At 36.8% G+C, this 15353-nt stretch overlaps 1 protein-coding gene across 1 annotated transcript in view; it reads right to left on the bottom strand.

Moving 5' to 3' along the window:
- Positions 1-14999, bottom strand: part of raly (RALY heterogeneous nuclear ribonucleoprotein) — a 110081-nt gene extending 95082 nt beyond the window's left edge. The window contains exons 1-2 of the mRNA XM_065279634.2: positions 14897-14999; positions 7731-7819 (exon numbers count right to left, since the gene is read on the bottom strand). The gene's annotated coding sequence lies outside the window, so the exon portion shown is untranslated. The remainder of the gene's footprint in view (positions 1-7730; positions 7820-14896) is intronic.
- Between the last annotated feature and the right edge of the window lie 354 nt (positions 15000-15353).

The raw sequence follows: 15353 nt of genomic DNA, 5'->3' as shown, positions 1-15353 counted from the left end.
TTTTACTTTGTAAAGACAAAGACTTGTAAATGTTTAATGTTCATTTAACTTTGAACAAAATGTTGCCGGTAAATAACATAAATTTAAATCTACAGTAAGTTACCGGCAACCAGCTGCAAGTAACATCGTAATTTCTACTGTTTTTTTACAGTGTACCAACGCAATCTCACAAGAATTCGTTCATATTTTACTAGTTCCTAATTCGTATTAATTCATACAACCACATTCGTAAGTTTTGGTCCGATTTGCCTTGACCCCTGTGACGTTGGGGTTAGGTGTGGGGTTAGGGGTTTGGTTTCGTTGTTGTTTTTTTCATGAGAATTGTATGATTTTGCATGATTAACTTTGTATGAATTGATACAAATTAGCCAACTCGTAAAATATGTACAATTTCTCATGAGATCAGGCTTTACTGTTATACAAAAGCACAATGGCACCATAGGGTTAATCTTCTTTAAAAAAAAAAAAATTTTTATTTCCATTTCTTTGATTTTGGGAAATATATTCCTAAAAAGGTCTTGTGAGGTTAACCCAGGGTTCTTGAGGTGGCTATACGGTTTAAAAAAAACACATTTCTTCTAGGTGCCATCTGTTAAAGAAGAACTAGAGCCCTCTTGGGTACTGTACATGGACAGTTTCATAGCCATCATTTGCAAAGCATCATGGGAACTTTCTGGATTCTTTTATTTTTTAAAGACTGCAAGATATTAAGAGGAGAGCATTGAGGCATTCTGATTCCATCATTTAGATAATGTTGATTTCCATAAAGTCATCTTTCAATTTATGACTCGGTTATAACATTCACGCCTAACAACATCTCGCTGAACAGATACGAAAATAAGGATCCTTCATGGCTTCTTGCTTTATAAGCAAAGCCCTAAAAACAAAAACAACTGAGAGCTTTTATAGCTGACAAAGTTTTGGACCATGCACTTTCACATTTAAAACTTCACCCCAATTCACAAGGCATACAGTAAAGACCTCAAAACGACAGCGATATTTCAATTGGAGACACCAAACGGGTGTAAAGTAAGACTAAATAAAGAATATGTGACATGAAAAATTTTGCTCATTATTTTTTTAAAGTCTCTTCACACATTTAGCACCTATCAATTATGGTATCAGAAGATGTGACAGGTCATCTCCGAGCGTCATTCACCGTTTAAAAGGTTCGGCAGAAGAACGCCTGACATCCTGACTTAAGGACTTAATTGAGCAACAGAAGGAAGTCTTGACAGGAGAAATGTGCAATGACATATCATCAGAGACACTCGAACGGGACTGTCAGAGCGAAAGGCAAAAACATCTGTAATTCGTGCCCTTCACAGACATTTCAGGGCTTTCATTGCTCACCGGTTACTGGAAGAAATTTTTTAAAATATAAGTTCAAGAAGTTTCTTTAAAGGTTTTTTGAAAAGATGATGCCTCAAACTCAATAGCACCAACAAGGTTATAATGACAAATACGTATCATAAAAATCCATGAACTGAAGCTGCTTTTGCAGTAGTCTTCTCCAGATCGAAACTATATATCTAATGCTTTAAATGAATGGCATATCCATTTTTATCAAAACTAACACCTGCCTCCCCACTGAATTTTTCAATCAAATGCAAAAAATTTAAATCTAAAGCATATGGCCCAGATTTCCAATGTTCATCGTCCAGTAATACGGTCCCTCTGGCTAACCGATCCTGCCGGCTGAATTGGTTATTGGATACGTCAAACCATTAAAACAGATTAACCAGGATTAGGAAAAAGCCATAGGGACACTCATTAAAAGAGACTGAGTGTAAATGCTCTAGGGTTCAAGATGTGCCGGCTGGATTACGCTCAGATTTATCATGTAAAAAAACAGCCCATGTGCTGAGATGTTGTGATTTATGCAGAAACTTCCAGCTTATAGAAATGCATTACATTAACAGGTTTGAATCAAGGGGACACATCACACTTGTGAGCGATGCTGAAATTATTTCTTAAGGTGAGATGTGACTAGTTGTCGCCGGCTGTAATTATCTCTCGCGTGGAGCATTGAAAGATTTAATTAACATCAGATCTTTACATCTCGAAACCTCACAAATGTTCAAAAGACTCAAAGACTTTAACATCAATAATCGTATTATGATCTAAAATTAAATTCCCTATAGGAACTCAGCTATTGAAGTCTATTTCTTAAAAAAAAATATATATATATAAATCATGCACATAATGTCTATAAAATACATCTATTTTTGTAATTCACTGCATATTTTCTTGTCATTATTCAAGGAAGCACTTAAAGTAAAATTTCTAAGCAAGGGTCAAAAAGCAAACACGTATTAATGAGAAATTACAGATTAATAACACCTAAAGATCCGTCAGATTGGCATGAACATTAACGCTTACACCGATGTAGTATTACAAGAGCTTGGTTTGCCGCTTATGTACAAAGTCTATAAAAGTGATTCACACAGTGGATATAAATCAACAGTTGTGTATGAGAAACAGCATTAGAGAAAGACAAGACTTTGATGTCTTTGCACGGACGAAGATAAAAGAGACTGAGCCCAAAGTAACACAATTATCATCTTTTCCTTTCACCTTTTTTCCACCACCATTAAGGGAAAATTAATTGACACATTATCTTCCCATTAAGCAGCGATTTTCCTATCAGATACAGAAAGTGGTGATAACAGAGAACGAATACACATTACACACTACACTACTTGATACAACTACACACTCAATTTGAGAACAGAAGTAAGTGTTATACTGAAATGATTTATCATGCTATTGCGAAATCAATTTATGAGTGATTTACAAAAGTGCGGATGGACATTTTTACCACCATTATACATTTAACAGTAGTCTTTACTAGTAAGCTTTTCGCACAATTTGCCAATAAAATGCAAATGTATATGGATAATACTGTATGAATTTAACTTGTAGTCAACTTCACTCTGTGTCATTATGTTTCATTAAAATTATATTATAGGTAAAAAATGCAGCATTTATGTCAAATCAAAATATGAAGAGCTTGGTTCCAAAACACAATTTTTGACTAATTTGCGTAAAAATTTGTTTTCTATACAAAGAAAGTGACAAGATGAAAACCATTATTTTCTGTTACAAACTTTCACATAGCATCTTTAGGTTATAATAACATAAAAAAATTCAAATACATAATTTGATTTTTAAAGATTTATTATATAAAAAAATATTTTTTTCAGCAAAGTTACAAGTTTTTTTTCTTCAAAATGCTATAAATCTATTGAATCAATATATAAATGTGCATTCATCTTTGCCATGTTATATTCATTTAGTTGACTAGTAGTATACACTGATTAAAAATAAACATTAATGCATTAATCAAAACACTTACTTTGTCATATTCAGAACACTGTCATTGCTGCTGTCATCCTTGGGATGTCGTCGCTGAACTTTATTGACAGCGATCAGCTGTAAAATGTTTTGGTCCTGCTCGATTTTCGTTGGCTTCAAGTAAAATAATGGAAAGTTTGACAGAAGTTTGTTGCTGTCGTGTGAGAACAGCAACAGCTGGCATTTCTCCTTCGCCTGAGTGGCTTATGTTTCTTCTTCGCCACAGAAAACCAGCACAGGTTTATCAATGCCATCAAAAGTGTTATATTATTTTTGCTTGTTTGTTGATCACGAAGTACAAAGTAGATGAGGAAAACTAGGATTCTGTGTGTATTCAATGCGCAGCCATTGTCTTTTACAATGCGTTGAATGGTACCCTGTGATTTGTTGAGGGGATTTATTGCATTCTGCAGAGAAAAAGGACTGGGGTTTATTGCGTTTTGGGAAAAAAGTGAGAAAAGATGACAGAATAACATGGCAGATATCGGATTTTGCGTAAAATTAAGAATTTACTTCTGATCCAATATGATTTTGGTGGTAACTCCTTTTTTTTAAATGGCGTTTATCGCATTTTGGAACCAAACTCTTTATATATATTTTTTTTACTTTAACCTGACAAATTAAGTTAAACAATTTCAACTTGTTTTTATTATTTTATTAAGTTATGTCAACTTATAACAAATCAAAACTTAAAATAGTAGGTTGAATTGACTTGCATAACCAAGTTGTTTTAATTTTGAACTACATTTTTCATAGTGATAAAAGTAGCTTAACATCGCAATATGTAGATTTACTTACGATTTCGCTTGTAATGTTACATTTGTTCCACATAATGAAAATAGCTGTGTTTGACTTCATGCGAGTGAAAAACAAAAAACAGCGAGAGCGATTCAAGAAATTATATTGCGCTTTTTGCCTCTCTATCGCCATCTCTGTTTGAAACATAAAATTGCAACTTACCTACAGTACACAGGTTTATTTGTGTTCGACTTAGAAAAATTTCAAACCAAAGCAAATATCTGTCTGCAATACACTGAAAAAATATTAATTCAATTTACTCCATTTTTTTTTTTTTTAAGGTAAGTGGTTGCAACTATTTATTTAAGTGACATTTAAACAAAAAAGTGTTCTTTTTTTGTTTAAATAAATAAATTGTTTGTGACCACTTACTGTACCTTAAAAAAATGGAGTAAATTTAATGAATAATTTTTTTCAGTGTAGCCGGTATGGAAAAAATGCACTGCATTACCCAAGAAAAAGGTTGTGGGTTCGATCCCAAGAACACACATTCTGATAATTGTATATCTTTTAATGTTTTATAAGTTGCTTTTGATAAAATTGTATGTCAAATGCACAAATGTAATATAAACTAACTTCAATAAACTACAACTATAGTATATTTAATTTTAATGCGCTGTGGAGTTTGATAGGAGTAACAGGACTGACCCGGACCCAGTCAATAACCAAAGCATATCAGCTTATCTAATGAACAGCCTGGAATAAATCTTTATGCCAAAGACTAGGATTTTTTTAAAGGCCGATGCATCTTTTCCCAAAGAGGACCTCATAAGCAGCTCAACAGATTCTGTGTGAGCTTCTTAAAGCGGTTGCTTTTTATCAGCATATGTTGTTTATTTGCAAAATCATGCGGGCAGGAAGAAAAGACTTCCATGCAATGGAACCGTTCCTCTTGTAAATGATTCAAGGATCAGTCACGCCTGATTAGGTCTGAGCCGCGGATATTTGAGAAAATGGAGGACTCGTGTATGGCTCGTGTACGTCTGAGCCCAGCTGAAGCCGAACGACAACACCACCAGGCCCCCGATGTGTTCGACGTTGCGGACAGCAAAGCAAACTTTTATTTGATCTACAATAAAAACATGTAATGCTCGATGCTTTCCCAAATCGGTTCAGACACGATGACACAATGAAAAGAAAAAAGGGGATGATGGGATATGACTCGGGCTGTGCCAGCAAAAAGACAGAGGGAAAAACAAGATTCAGCACTAACATATCTTTTAAACTACCAACATCTCTGTCTTTTCAACCAATATGAAACAAATACACATAATACAACACAGCAAATAACCAGAGAAGGACGGTTTAAAACAACATCCTTGCAACCTACTTTTTAGGCAACAGCCTATCTTTTTTAAAAGCCTTGTGCTGGAAAGAGGTATGGCGAGATTGAGGATCTTGACAAAGTCTTATAATACATCACATTGTTGCAGCACTGGGTTTCTTCATTAATTCAAAAGCTTGACCCCGGGGGCTAAAAGCACTGACTCATGAACTATAGCACCTGACACGAACGTGCAATACCAGAGCTTGGTGTAATAATGCATTTAATAACACAGCCAAAACAGACCATTGCATCATCACATTGTACCACCTATAAGCACTAATTCGAGTTTTAGTGTTTATTTCATGTTTATAAGCCACTTGTAGGAAAGACAAATCACAGATGAGATCTCATTAGATTCTCAACGTTTTTCCAAAAAAGAGTATTGAGATCAAATGAAAAAATCTTCACTAGAGACAAAAGATGTCACAGATTTGCCAAACCTGCATGCAAAAGTCAATATTATTGAAGACTTCAAAGCTGATATGAAAAAAGCATGTGTGAATTTAAAAGATTGTCCATTTTTTACAATACAGTAGCAGAAAAGCAGTGCTGGGTTCCTGCATTTACCTTTAAGTGCTGTTATTTAAAGGGAACAGTTTGAGTCATTTCTGACCCAAAAAGTAGGTTCGCGAAACACAAGCAAAAGCGAAATTTGCTGAATATTACAGAAAACACGGCAAATATTAGTGAAAATTATGTCCTTATTATAAAGTCTAACACTTGCAGCAATTTCCGTTAGGTGCAAAACCTTTAATATTTCATTAGAAATGTTTGTGTTTTCTAGGCAAGCTGGTGGATAAAATGAGAGATTGTGGGTTTTGGGGTTGTGTACAATACACACTATATCGAGAGAGAGAGAGAGAGAGAGAGAGAGAGAGAGAGAGAGAGAGAGAGAGAGAGAGAGAGAGAGAGAGAGAGAGAGAGAGAGAGACCTAAATGAACCCATAACTCACAGCAGAGGTCCAGCAACATCAGCTTCTTACACATATATGATTTCTTTCTGCAGTATTTGCAGAAAATAATAAAACATTTATTATTGATAGGAAAAAGCACATCAATAAACAAATCATTTGGCCTAAAGCTCACCAGATTCTCATCCATCACATAATTTTTTTCTTAATCTAGATCTATATTGACTGCTGCATAAGCAGTGTTTAATGCTAAAGGGCTTTCTCTGTAAACACACACTGACCTCGTAAACAGCTTTCAGGAAAACACCAAGAAATTCAGATACATTCACTTTCAACTTAGGTTTAAAATATGCATGATTCCCATAGCACAGATATAACTGCACCCATAATGAGACACGTGATGCAGTAAAAGCTTAAAAGTTATTGTATTCTTCATTCAGTGCTTTCATTCCGACGTCTAATTTGTCTCAAGTCAAGCAAATGTAAGATTTCTTTAGCCTTTTCACTCTTAACTAGCGCAACATCAACAACATCATTCCCAATCAGTGTAGCAGGCAATGTTTGACATATTTGAAAGCTTGAATAACATTTCCATGAAATTTTCACAGGCGTGTATCTATAATTCACACGCTCTCTCTTTTCTGGTAGTGATTAGAGAGCGATGCTTAAATCACTGCTCTCCGTATCACTAGTGCACATTTACCACACAAAACATTGTTATCTTATTTAAAATTTTTACATAAAATCATCCTTAGGGGAGTCATAATGATTAAATAATAGTCTTATCGCAATTTTTTGACATCACCGTGATGATTTCAGATCACCGCAATGATTGCACATCTCTTTAAAAAACACAAGGGGAGCTGCAGCGCATGTATAGATGAGACCATATCAGATGGCGCTCCTTAACTGACAGTGTAACGCAAGACATTGCAAAGCAATTCAATACACTAGAAAAAAAACAACATTTAAGAAATGCTGCAAAGCAGTACGAACTGCCAGGTAAAACAAACATTTCCAAAACAGCAATTTAAAATTTAGGGAAGTGAAGGATGCTATTCTTAAGGATCTGTAAGGAATTGATTTTTTTTGTAGGCACTACAGACAAAAGACAAAGATTTAATTTAAATAATCACAACAATGTGTGAAAATTATTTCATGAAAACACAAAAAATGTATGAAAATTAAATGTCAAAGCAATAAAACAGACAATTAATCGTCAAAGTCCTAAAACAGAGCACCTCGGTGCTCGGGCCCTAAATAAAAAGATTCAATTATGCTGTAATAACCACGCAAATATAAAAAACAAATCAAATGAATAGAAAAGTTGCGCATACCTCTCAGATACTGTATCTTTTGTGACCAGGGGATGAGTATGGTATGCAGCTTGGGTCCAGCGCTTCTAACCTGAAGAGGGCGAGGGATCCTGCAGTTCAAAACAAACCAAATACATATGGCAATGTAAAAAACATGATAGTAAGAGTTGCATTTGCCTGAGAATGTATTTTGCCTGAGCAAAACTCTCCACCAATGCTTGCTAGGGTGGTTGATAGGGCGTTGCCATGTGATTGCATGCTGTACTAGGTGTTTTTAGCAGATTGCTATACCCATGAATTGCTGAACAAGCCTGTTGTTATAGCAAGTTGCTATGCAGTTACTAGGGTGTTCTGGGTAGTTGCTAGGGTGTTGTCATGTGACTGCATAGTGTGTTGGGTGTTGATGTGTAGTTGCTAGGATTTTCGTGGTGGTTGCTAGGGTGTTGTCATGTGACTGCTTGATGTTCGGAGTGTTAAGCATGTTGCTTGTTTCTATAGAGTAATCTGGGTGGTTGCTAGGGCGTTGCCATGTCACTGCATGGTGTTCTGTGTGTTTTAGCACGTTGCTATGGCATTCTATAGGGTGGTCTGGGTGGTTGCTAGGGCGTTCTTGTGTGACTGCATGGTGTTCTGAGTGTATAGCAGGTTGCTGTGCAGTTGCTAGGATTTTCTTGATGGTTGCTAGAATGTTATCATGTGACTGCATTGTGTTCTGAGTGTTAAACATGTTGCTATGCTGTTTCTATAGAGTAATCTGGGTGGTTGCTAGGGTGTTGACATGTCACTGCATGGTGTTCTGGGTGTTTTAGCACGTTGCTATACCGTTTCCATAGGGTGGTTGCTAGGGCGTTCTCGTGTGACTGCATTGTGTTCTGAGTGTTTAGCAGGTTGCGGTGCAGTTGCTAGGATTTTCTTGATGGTTGCTAGGATGTTGTCATGTGACTGCTTGGTGTTCTGAGCGTTAAGCATGTTGCTATGCTGTTTCTATAGAGTAATATGGGTGGTTGCTAGGACGTTGTCATGTCACCGCATGGTGTTCTTTGTGTTCTAGCACATTGCTATACCGTTTCCATAGGGTGGTCTTGATGGTTGCTGGGACGTTGTCATGTGACTGCTTGGTGTTCTGAGTGTTAAACATGTTGCTATGCTGTTTCTATAGAGTAATCTGGGTGGTTGCTAGGTTGTTGTCATGTCACTGCATGGTGTTCTGGTTGTTTTAGAACGTTGCTATGCTATTCCATAGGGTGGTCTGGGTGGTTACTAGGGCGTTCTTATGTGACTGCAAGGTGTTCTGAGTGTTTTAGCATGTTGATCTGCAGTAACTAGGGTGTTCTGGTGGTTGCCAGGGGTTGACATGTTACTGCATGGTGTTATGGGTGTTTTAGCATGTTGCTATGCCTTTTCTATAAGGTGGTCTGGGTGGTTGCTAGGGTGAGGTCATGTGACTGCATGGTGTTCTAAGTGTTTAGCATGTTGCTATGCACATACTAGAGTGTTCTGGGTGGTTGCCAGGGTGTTGTCATGTGAGTGCATGGTGTTCTGGGTGTTTTAGCATGTTGCTGTGCAGTTGCTATGGTTTTCTGGGTGGATGCTAGGGCGTTTTCGTGTGACTGCATGGTGTTCTGAGTGTTTTAGCATGTTGATCTGCAGTTACTAGGATGTTCTGTGAGGTAGCTAGGTTTTTGTCATGTGATTGCATGGTGTTCTAAGTGTTTAACATGTAGCTATGCAGTTACTGGGATGTTCTGGCTGGTTGCTAGGGCGTTTTCGTGTGACTGCATGGTGTTCTGAGTGTTGTAGCATGTTGATCTGCAGTTACTAGGGTGTTCTGTGTGGTAGCTAGGGTGTTGTCATGTGATTGCATGGTGTTCTAAGTGTTTAACATGTAGCTATGCAGTTAATAGGGTGTTCTAGGTGGTTGCTAGGGTGTTGTCGTGTGACTGCATGGTGTTCTGAGTGTTGTAGCATGTTGATCTGCAGTAACTAGGGTGTTCTGTGTGATAGCTAGGGTTTTGTCATGTGACTGCATGGTGTTCTGAGTGTTTTAGCATTTTGATCTGCAGTTACTAGGGTGTTCTGTGTGGTAGCTAGGGTGTTGTCACGTGATTGCATGGTGTTCTAAGTGTAGCTATGCCGTTTCTAGTGGTCTGGCTGGTTGCTATGGCATTGTCATGTGTCTGCATGGTGTTTTTGCATGTTGCTCTGCAGTTACTAGTGGGGTTCTTGGGGGTTGCCAGGGCGTTGTCATGGTGTTCTGAGTGATTAGCATGTAGCCATCCTGTTACTAAGGTGTTCTGGGTGGTTGCTAGGGAATTGTTCTGAATGCATGATGTTCTGAGTGTTTAGCATGTTGCTATGAAGTTTCTGTATGACATTCTGGGTGGTTGCTAGGGTGATGTCATGTGACTGCATGGTGTTTTAGCATGTTACTATGTAGTTACCTAGGTGTTTTGGGTGGTTGCTAGGGCATTGCTAGGAAGTTGTATAAGTTACAAGAACCCACTAGATATGGCTCTGACACCATGAAAGAAATCTTAAGCAGACTTCTCACCAAGCCACATAATGTAAGGTGTCATTACTTGTTCACAGCAAGGTTACGGGTTCATTGGAAAGCCTAACCTTTCTGAGAAACAAGAATCGTGAAAATATGTTTTACAATTAGCCCACAGGCTATTTTGTATATAATATGGGAGCTTAATTTACGGTTGAAAAAATGTGACACATTTTCATTCCAGTACCAGGCTCAGTTGACCTTGGAGGTCGCTGTGTTCAGCCCCCTCCTGCCTAATGGAAACATTCTGCGACAGCGTAACCTGAGATGTTAAGAATATTTCAATCGATGTTGACAAAGATAAGCCTGTTGTGCATTAATGTTGGACAAAAGAGGAGCACGACAATTCTAAGCGAAGTTCTTGTGTCGTAGAGTTTCTATGTGGGGTTAGTTGTTTGGGTGGTGGTGGTGGTGCCTGATATTTGAGGAGCATTCCGGTCATACAATATCCCACACACATGAGGTCCCCCGGACCCTGCCGAGATAACCGATGACAGTCACGCCACAAGTGCTCGGAAATATTAACTGATGCAGCACAGACGACAAAGACATAGACAACATCAAGCACTTCAGTTGAAATGTAACACGTTGTTGGCAACAACATGGCATCAGATGCTCTTTATTGTAGTGACTGATAATAAAATAAGTGCCAATTAACTTCCATTATTAAAGCGCTGTGATGTGCGTTGGTTCGGTTTGGTGTGCTGTAGAAATAACAAGGTCGTGTTTTTTCTGAATGGGTGACTGAATTTATTAGACATCAAAGCACTGTACAGTACAGTGTGTTAAAAATACCGTCAATAGTGCCATCACCAATTTACTCTTAAAACTTTAATGTAATCTAAATTCCCCAAACCATGATGTACCTCATTTGCCTAAAACTAATTAATTTGCATGATCATTATCTGTTTATTTATTAAATCTGTACAGTATGAATGTATTCGTTTGAAAAACATGTTTGAGACTTTTGGACACTTTTGGGGCTTTTGGTAGCAAAAACGTATAACGATGACTAATAATATCTGAGCGTTTCATGACAAAGCTGCCAGCTAATCCAAAGATATGCAGTTGGCATGTCAGTGTCACATTAATGGTGCTAACTACTTAAAGCTGGGTTATAGTTAGCATCTTGGACACAGTGTACTTTGTTCCATTCAGTAATATCAAGTTTCTACAGATTAAGCAACAATTAGCATCCATCACTTTTCCACAGGTGTGAAAGCATACAAGCCAGAAGTGTCGTAATCAATCACTTTAATATGGACAGATATTTAACATTGAACATTGTGAGAACCAATATTGTAATATGTTCCAGTTAGGTACAGATATGTATACATTTGGTACCAATATTTGAGGTACTAATATGAAAGGTGCATTACTTAGTTTTCCCCTTAATTTATAGCATATGCTTTTATTACTCTCACTTCTAAGCTGTGTTGGATAAAAGCACCTGCTAAATGAATACTTTAGCACAATTATAGTATGTTATAGCCACTTAATTAAAAATAATTTATGTCACATTCAAAGTTTGGTTTAATGTGTAGGTTATGTTCATTTGTAATACCTCGCAATGCGTTCAGCATTTGTATTTTTTTGCAGTTTTTTGAACTGGTCAACTTGAATTGGTTATACTCGAAGTATAGGCAATTAATACCTTACAAAGCAATACATTTCGAGGAAAACTGCTAAATCCTACAAAAACACTTACTGGGTCCTCAAAGGGACAGTGCACCCCCCAAAAAAAATTCTGTCACTATTTACTCACCCTCATGTTATTTTTCTCTCTCCCATAGACCACAAAAGAATATGTGGAGGAGAATATTCAGGCTATGTACAATGAAATTGAATGTTGACCAGAGGCTGTGAAGCATCAAAGATGACAATAACAGCACCATAAAAGTGTCATTTCAGTAGTCCATATGGCTTGCGTGCTAGTTTACAAATCCAAACATAAAATAGCGTGATGTGAAGTGATGTCAGTAGCTCAATCTGTCTTTATGTGGCTCAACTGATAAAGCATTACACAAAGGTTGTGGGTTCAAATCCCAGCATTGGGTCAAAACGGCACAGATCCAGCCTGTTGGGCTGTAAATGATCATATGCTGGTTGTTTTAACACAAAATGCAAAATACACAAAATACAATTTGTGTGTCTGGTGGGTTGAAAATAACCCAGCATTTTTATATTTTGGCTCTAGTGTCTGCCAAAAGCATAAATTTAAATAGTGAATAACATACTGTATACTGGAAAACAGTGCACGTATACATATTTTGACCGGAGATTGGTCACCAATCACTCATTTATTGTATGAAAAGCAGCAGTGCCAACATTCTGCTAAACATATTTTGCGTTGTATGAAAGAAGAACGGTTTTGATAGCTGTAATGGTATATATCATTATTATTAAAGTAAGTGAATTATTTAAGAAATAATCATGTTTACAATCGAATTGCTGGATGCATCCAAATATCTGCACTATTTTTAACCATTTAATTGTGTAAATAGTGTAGTTGTGAGTATTGTATTTTCATAACATTTCCTTACACTTCTGTAAAAATACACTAGATGCTTAAATACACACTGTAGTGTACAGTGTAAGTGTGCAACATCATTTTGTACATTACTTAGTAGTGCACACATCCAGAATTTTTTTGATACCATGACAACACTGATAGGAAGCATTATTCTTTCGATCCAGTGCCCTTTCTCTAAACCTTACAAAGCAGAAACACATCGATATAAAACATTACTGTAAAGAAAGTAGGGTGTAAAGTGCTTCATTGTTTTTGGAAGGACAAACAGTAAGCTAGTCCTTAAGTAAAGTAAACCTTGACCAGACAACCCCTGGAAATAATGTACATTTTAAGTGAAAGTGCCTACAACACTTGGATGTATGGTACACTTTTAGCATGTGTGCATACAAAGGACTTTAGGGATATACACTAAAAACATTTGATATTTGATCTTTAAACACTGTTGTACAATAATGTACTGTATTCTGTATCTTGTCTATTATGTATCTATTTAATATTTAAGATAAATATTTAAAAGGGTGTTAATTGTAAGCAACAGTTACTCTATACCTTTTCTTTATTTCCTGAAAGCATGTTTAAGTTTATGATATACAACTGTGGCCTAAATTTTGCTCTTTTAGGCCAAATATCAACCCAGTAAGCTCAGACAGCATGTGATTACAGTTTTTTGTATTTTTCAGTCAAGAGCAATTGCATACATTGCCATTGCAAGATATAAAAAAAGGTTTGAGAAGACCAGGAGACCGGGGCTACTTGTCACACCGGAACATCACCAAGAGTATAATGTATCTTAATAAGTAACTATAAAGACAAAGTAACAAAAAGTTTGTTTTTATATCATTTATTTTTTATTTATATAAACTTTAATTATGTACATAAAACCTAATCTATTCAGGCATACAAATCCTGCCCTCCACCCTTTATACTATTACAATGATAGATAATTTTTTAAACTATTAAGCAAGTTGGCAACTTGACTATGACTAAAAGTCTTACTTTTAATATAATACAATCAAAAGGCCACGGATTATTTGCAATAATACTTGTATGTCTGAAAAAAAAATGACTGTAGTCCACCTGTTGGCCCATGCTGCATTTTTCCACAATGATGCCCACAAATGCAATTTACTGTATAGGCAGCTCGTTTGAAAGCACAGACAGAAAATACCAGTCGCATTTTCACAACATGCTGAACCAGATTGCAAGAAACTAAATAACGACAGAGTATTAGTAAAGTAGCCCTGAACTCCACCAGTATAATATGGTAAAATACGATTTGATTAGATTAAACTTTACTGCAGTGTACAAGTACAGGACCAATCCAGTTGGTGTAAGTGCAAACAGAAGTAGTATATTAACATATGTAAATGTGTGTGTATACAATAAAGATATTGCAAAGTTATGAGACTGAGAAGCGGAGTCCAGCTCAATGCAAATGAATGTGCAGATATAGTAGTAGTATACAGGCGCAATACACAAAAATAAGATATGTATATAGCCAGTGACCATAACAGTGCAAACGTGGTTGACACAGCAGATCTAAGGTGTTGTTTAACAATCCAGACGTCTTTACATGTTCGCAGATGTCTGCAGTGGAGTGGAGAGAAGACGCGCACTGCGCTATGCGCTCACAAGCGCTCCAAAAACGCACCAGTTCCCACGCAAAAATGTACCATTTGATCAACTTAAAAATGCAATTCCCAACTGTAAAACACACAAATGTTCTCTTAAAACGGTGAAAATCAAAAGAAAGCTGCTCGGTGGTTACAAGTAAATGTCAAGATAAATAAAAAAGAACCAAAGACAAAACAGTCAAAATAAAAATAAGGCACCTGCTCCTACACAGGACACATTCAATTCCCGTCCACTGTCCAAAGAGCGCAGGACGAGATCAGCAAACTCAAGAGTTCATATATGTTAACCAAAGTTATCCAAAACCTTACGTTCCACCTCTCCAAGAAGGCGAAACATTAAAAGTCGGCTTTAGGTGACTGGCGCTTGAATTAAAAGGAAAAACAAAATGCGAGCACATCCCAAATAAAAAACAGGTCGCAGGTAAGAGAGAAAGATGAAGAAAAGAGAAAAGGAGAGTCAAGTACTCACCGTTGAAAATGTGAGAGAGCAAAAATGGTGAAAGTAAGTAAGAAGACAGCGACAGAGCGCGATGGAGGAGCTGTCGGAGGCGCAATGACTTGGAGAAGCGGACGATCCACTATAAACAGCATGGGTGTGGAAGAAACCATTGTGCGTGCGCAGGGGGAGGCGCGTAACATCTGTTTGGACGCGTTGGGTCATTATAATATATAGGGATGTTTTACTGATGTTGACAGTGTGGGTATTTACTATAAAAAAGTATTTTGAACATCTGAAATTTAACAATGGTAAAATTTTTATTTGTTATATGATGGCTTTATTTTTGTAGTAACCATGATTTTAGCAGATTAATTACCATTACCATAGAAAATACCATTATTTATATGGTGAGAACAATTGACTTACTACGCATAAAACTATGTTTAGTTAGTTTAATCATGATTTGTTCTTAAGGTCAAATGATCAC

The sequence above is a fragment of the Paramisgurnus dabryanus genome, chromosome 7 (assembly GCF_030506205.2).
Source record: "Paramisgurnus dabryanus chromosome 7, PD_genome_1.1, whole genome shotgun sequence".
Lineage (NCBI taxonomy): Eukaryota > Metazoa > Chordata > Actinopteri > Cypriniformes > Cobitidae > Paramisgurnus > Paramisgurnus dabryanus.
Note: the sequence above shows the minus strand (reverse complement) of the source record. Positions and strands in the feature narration are given on the sequence as shown.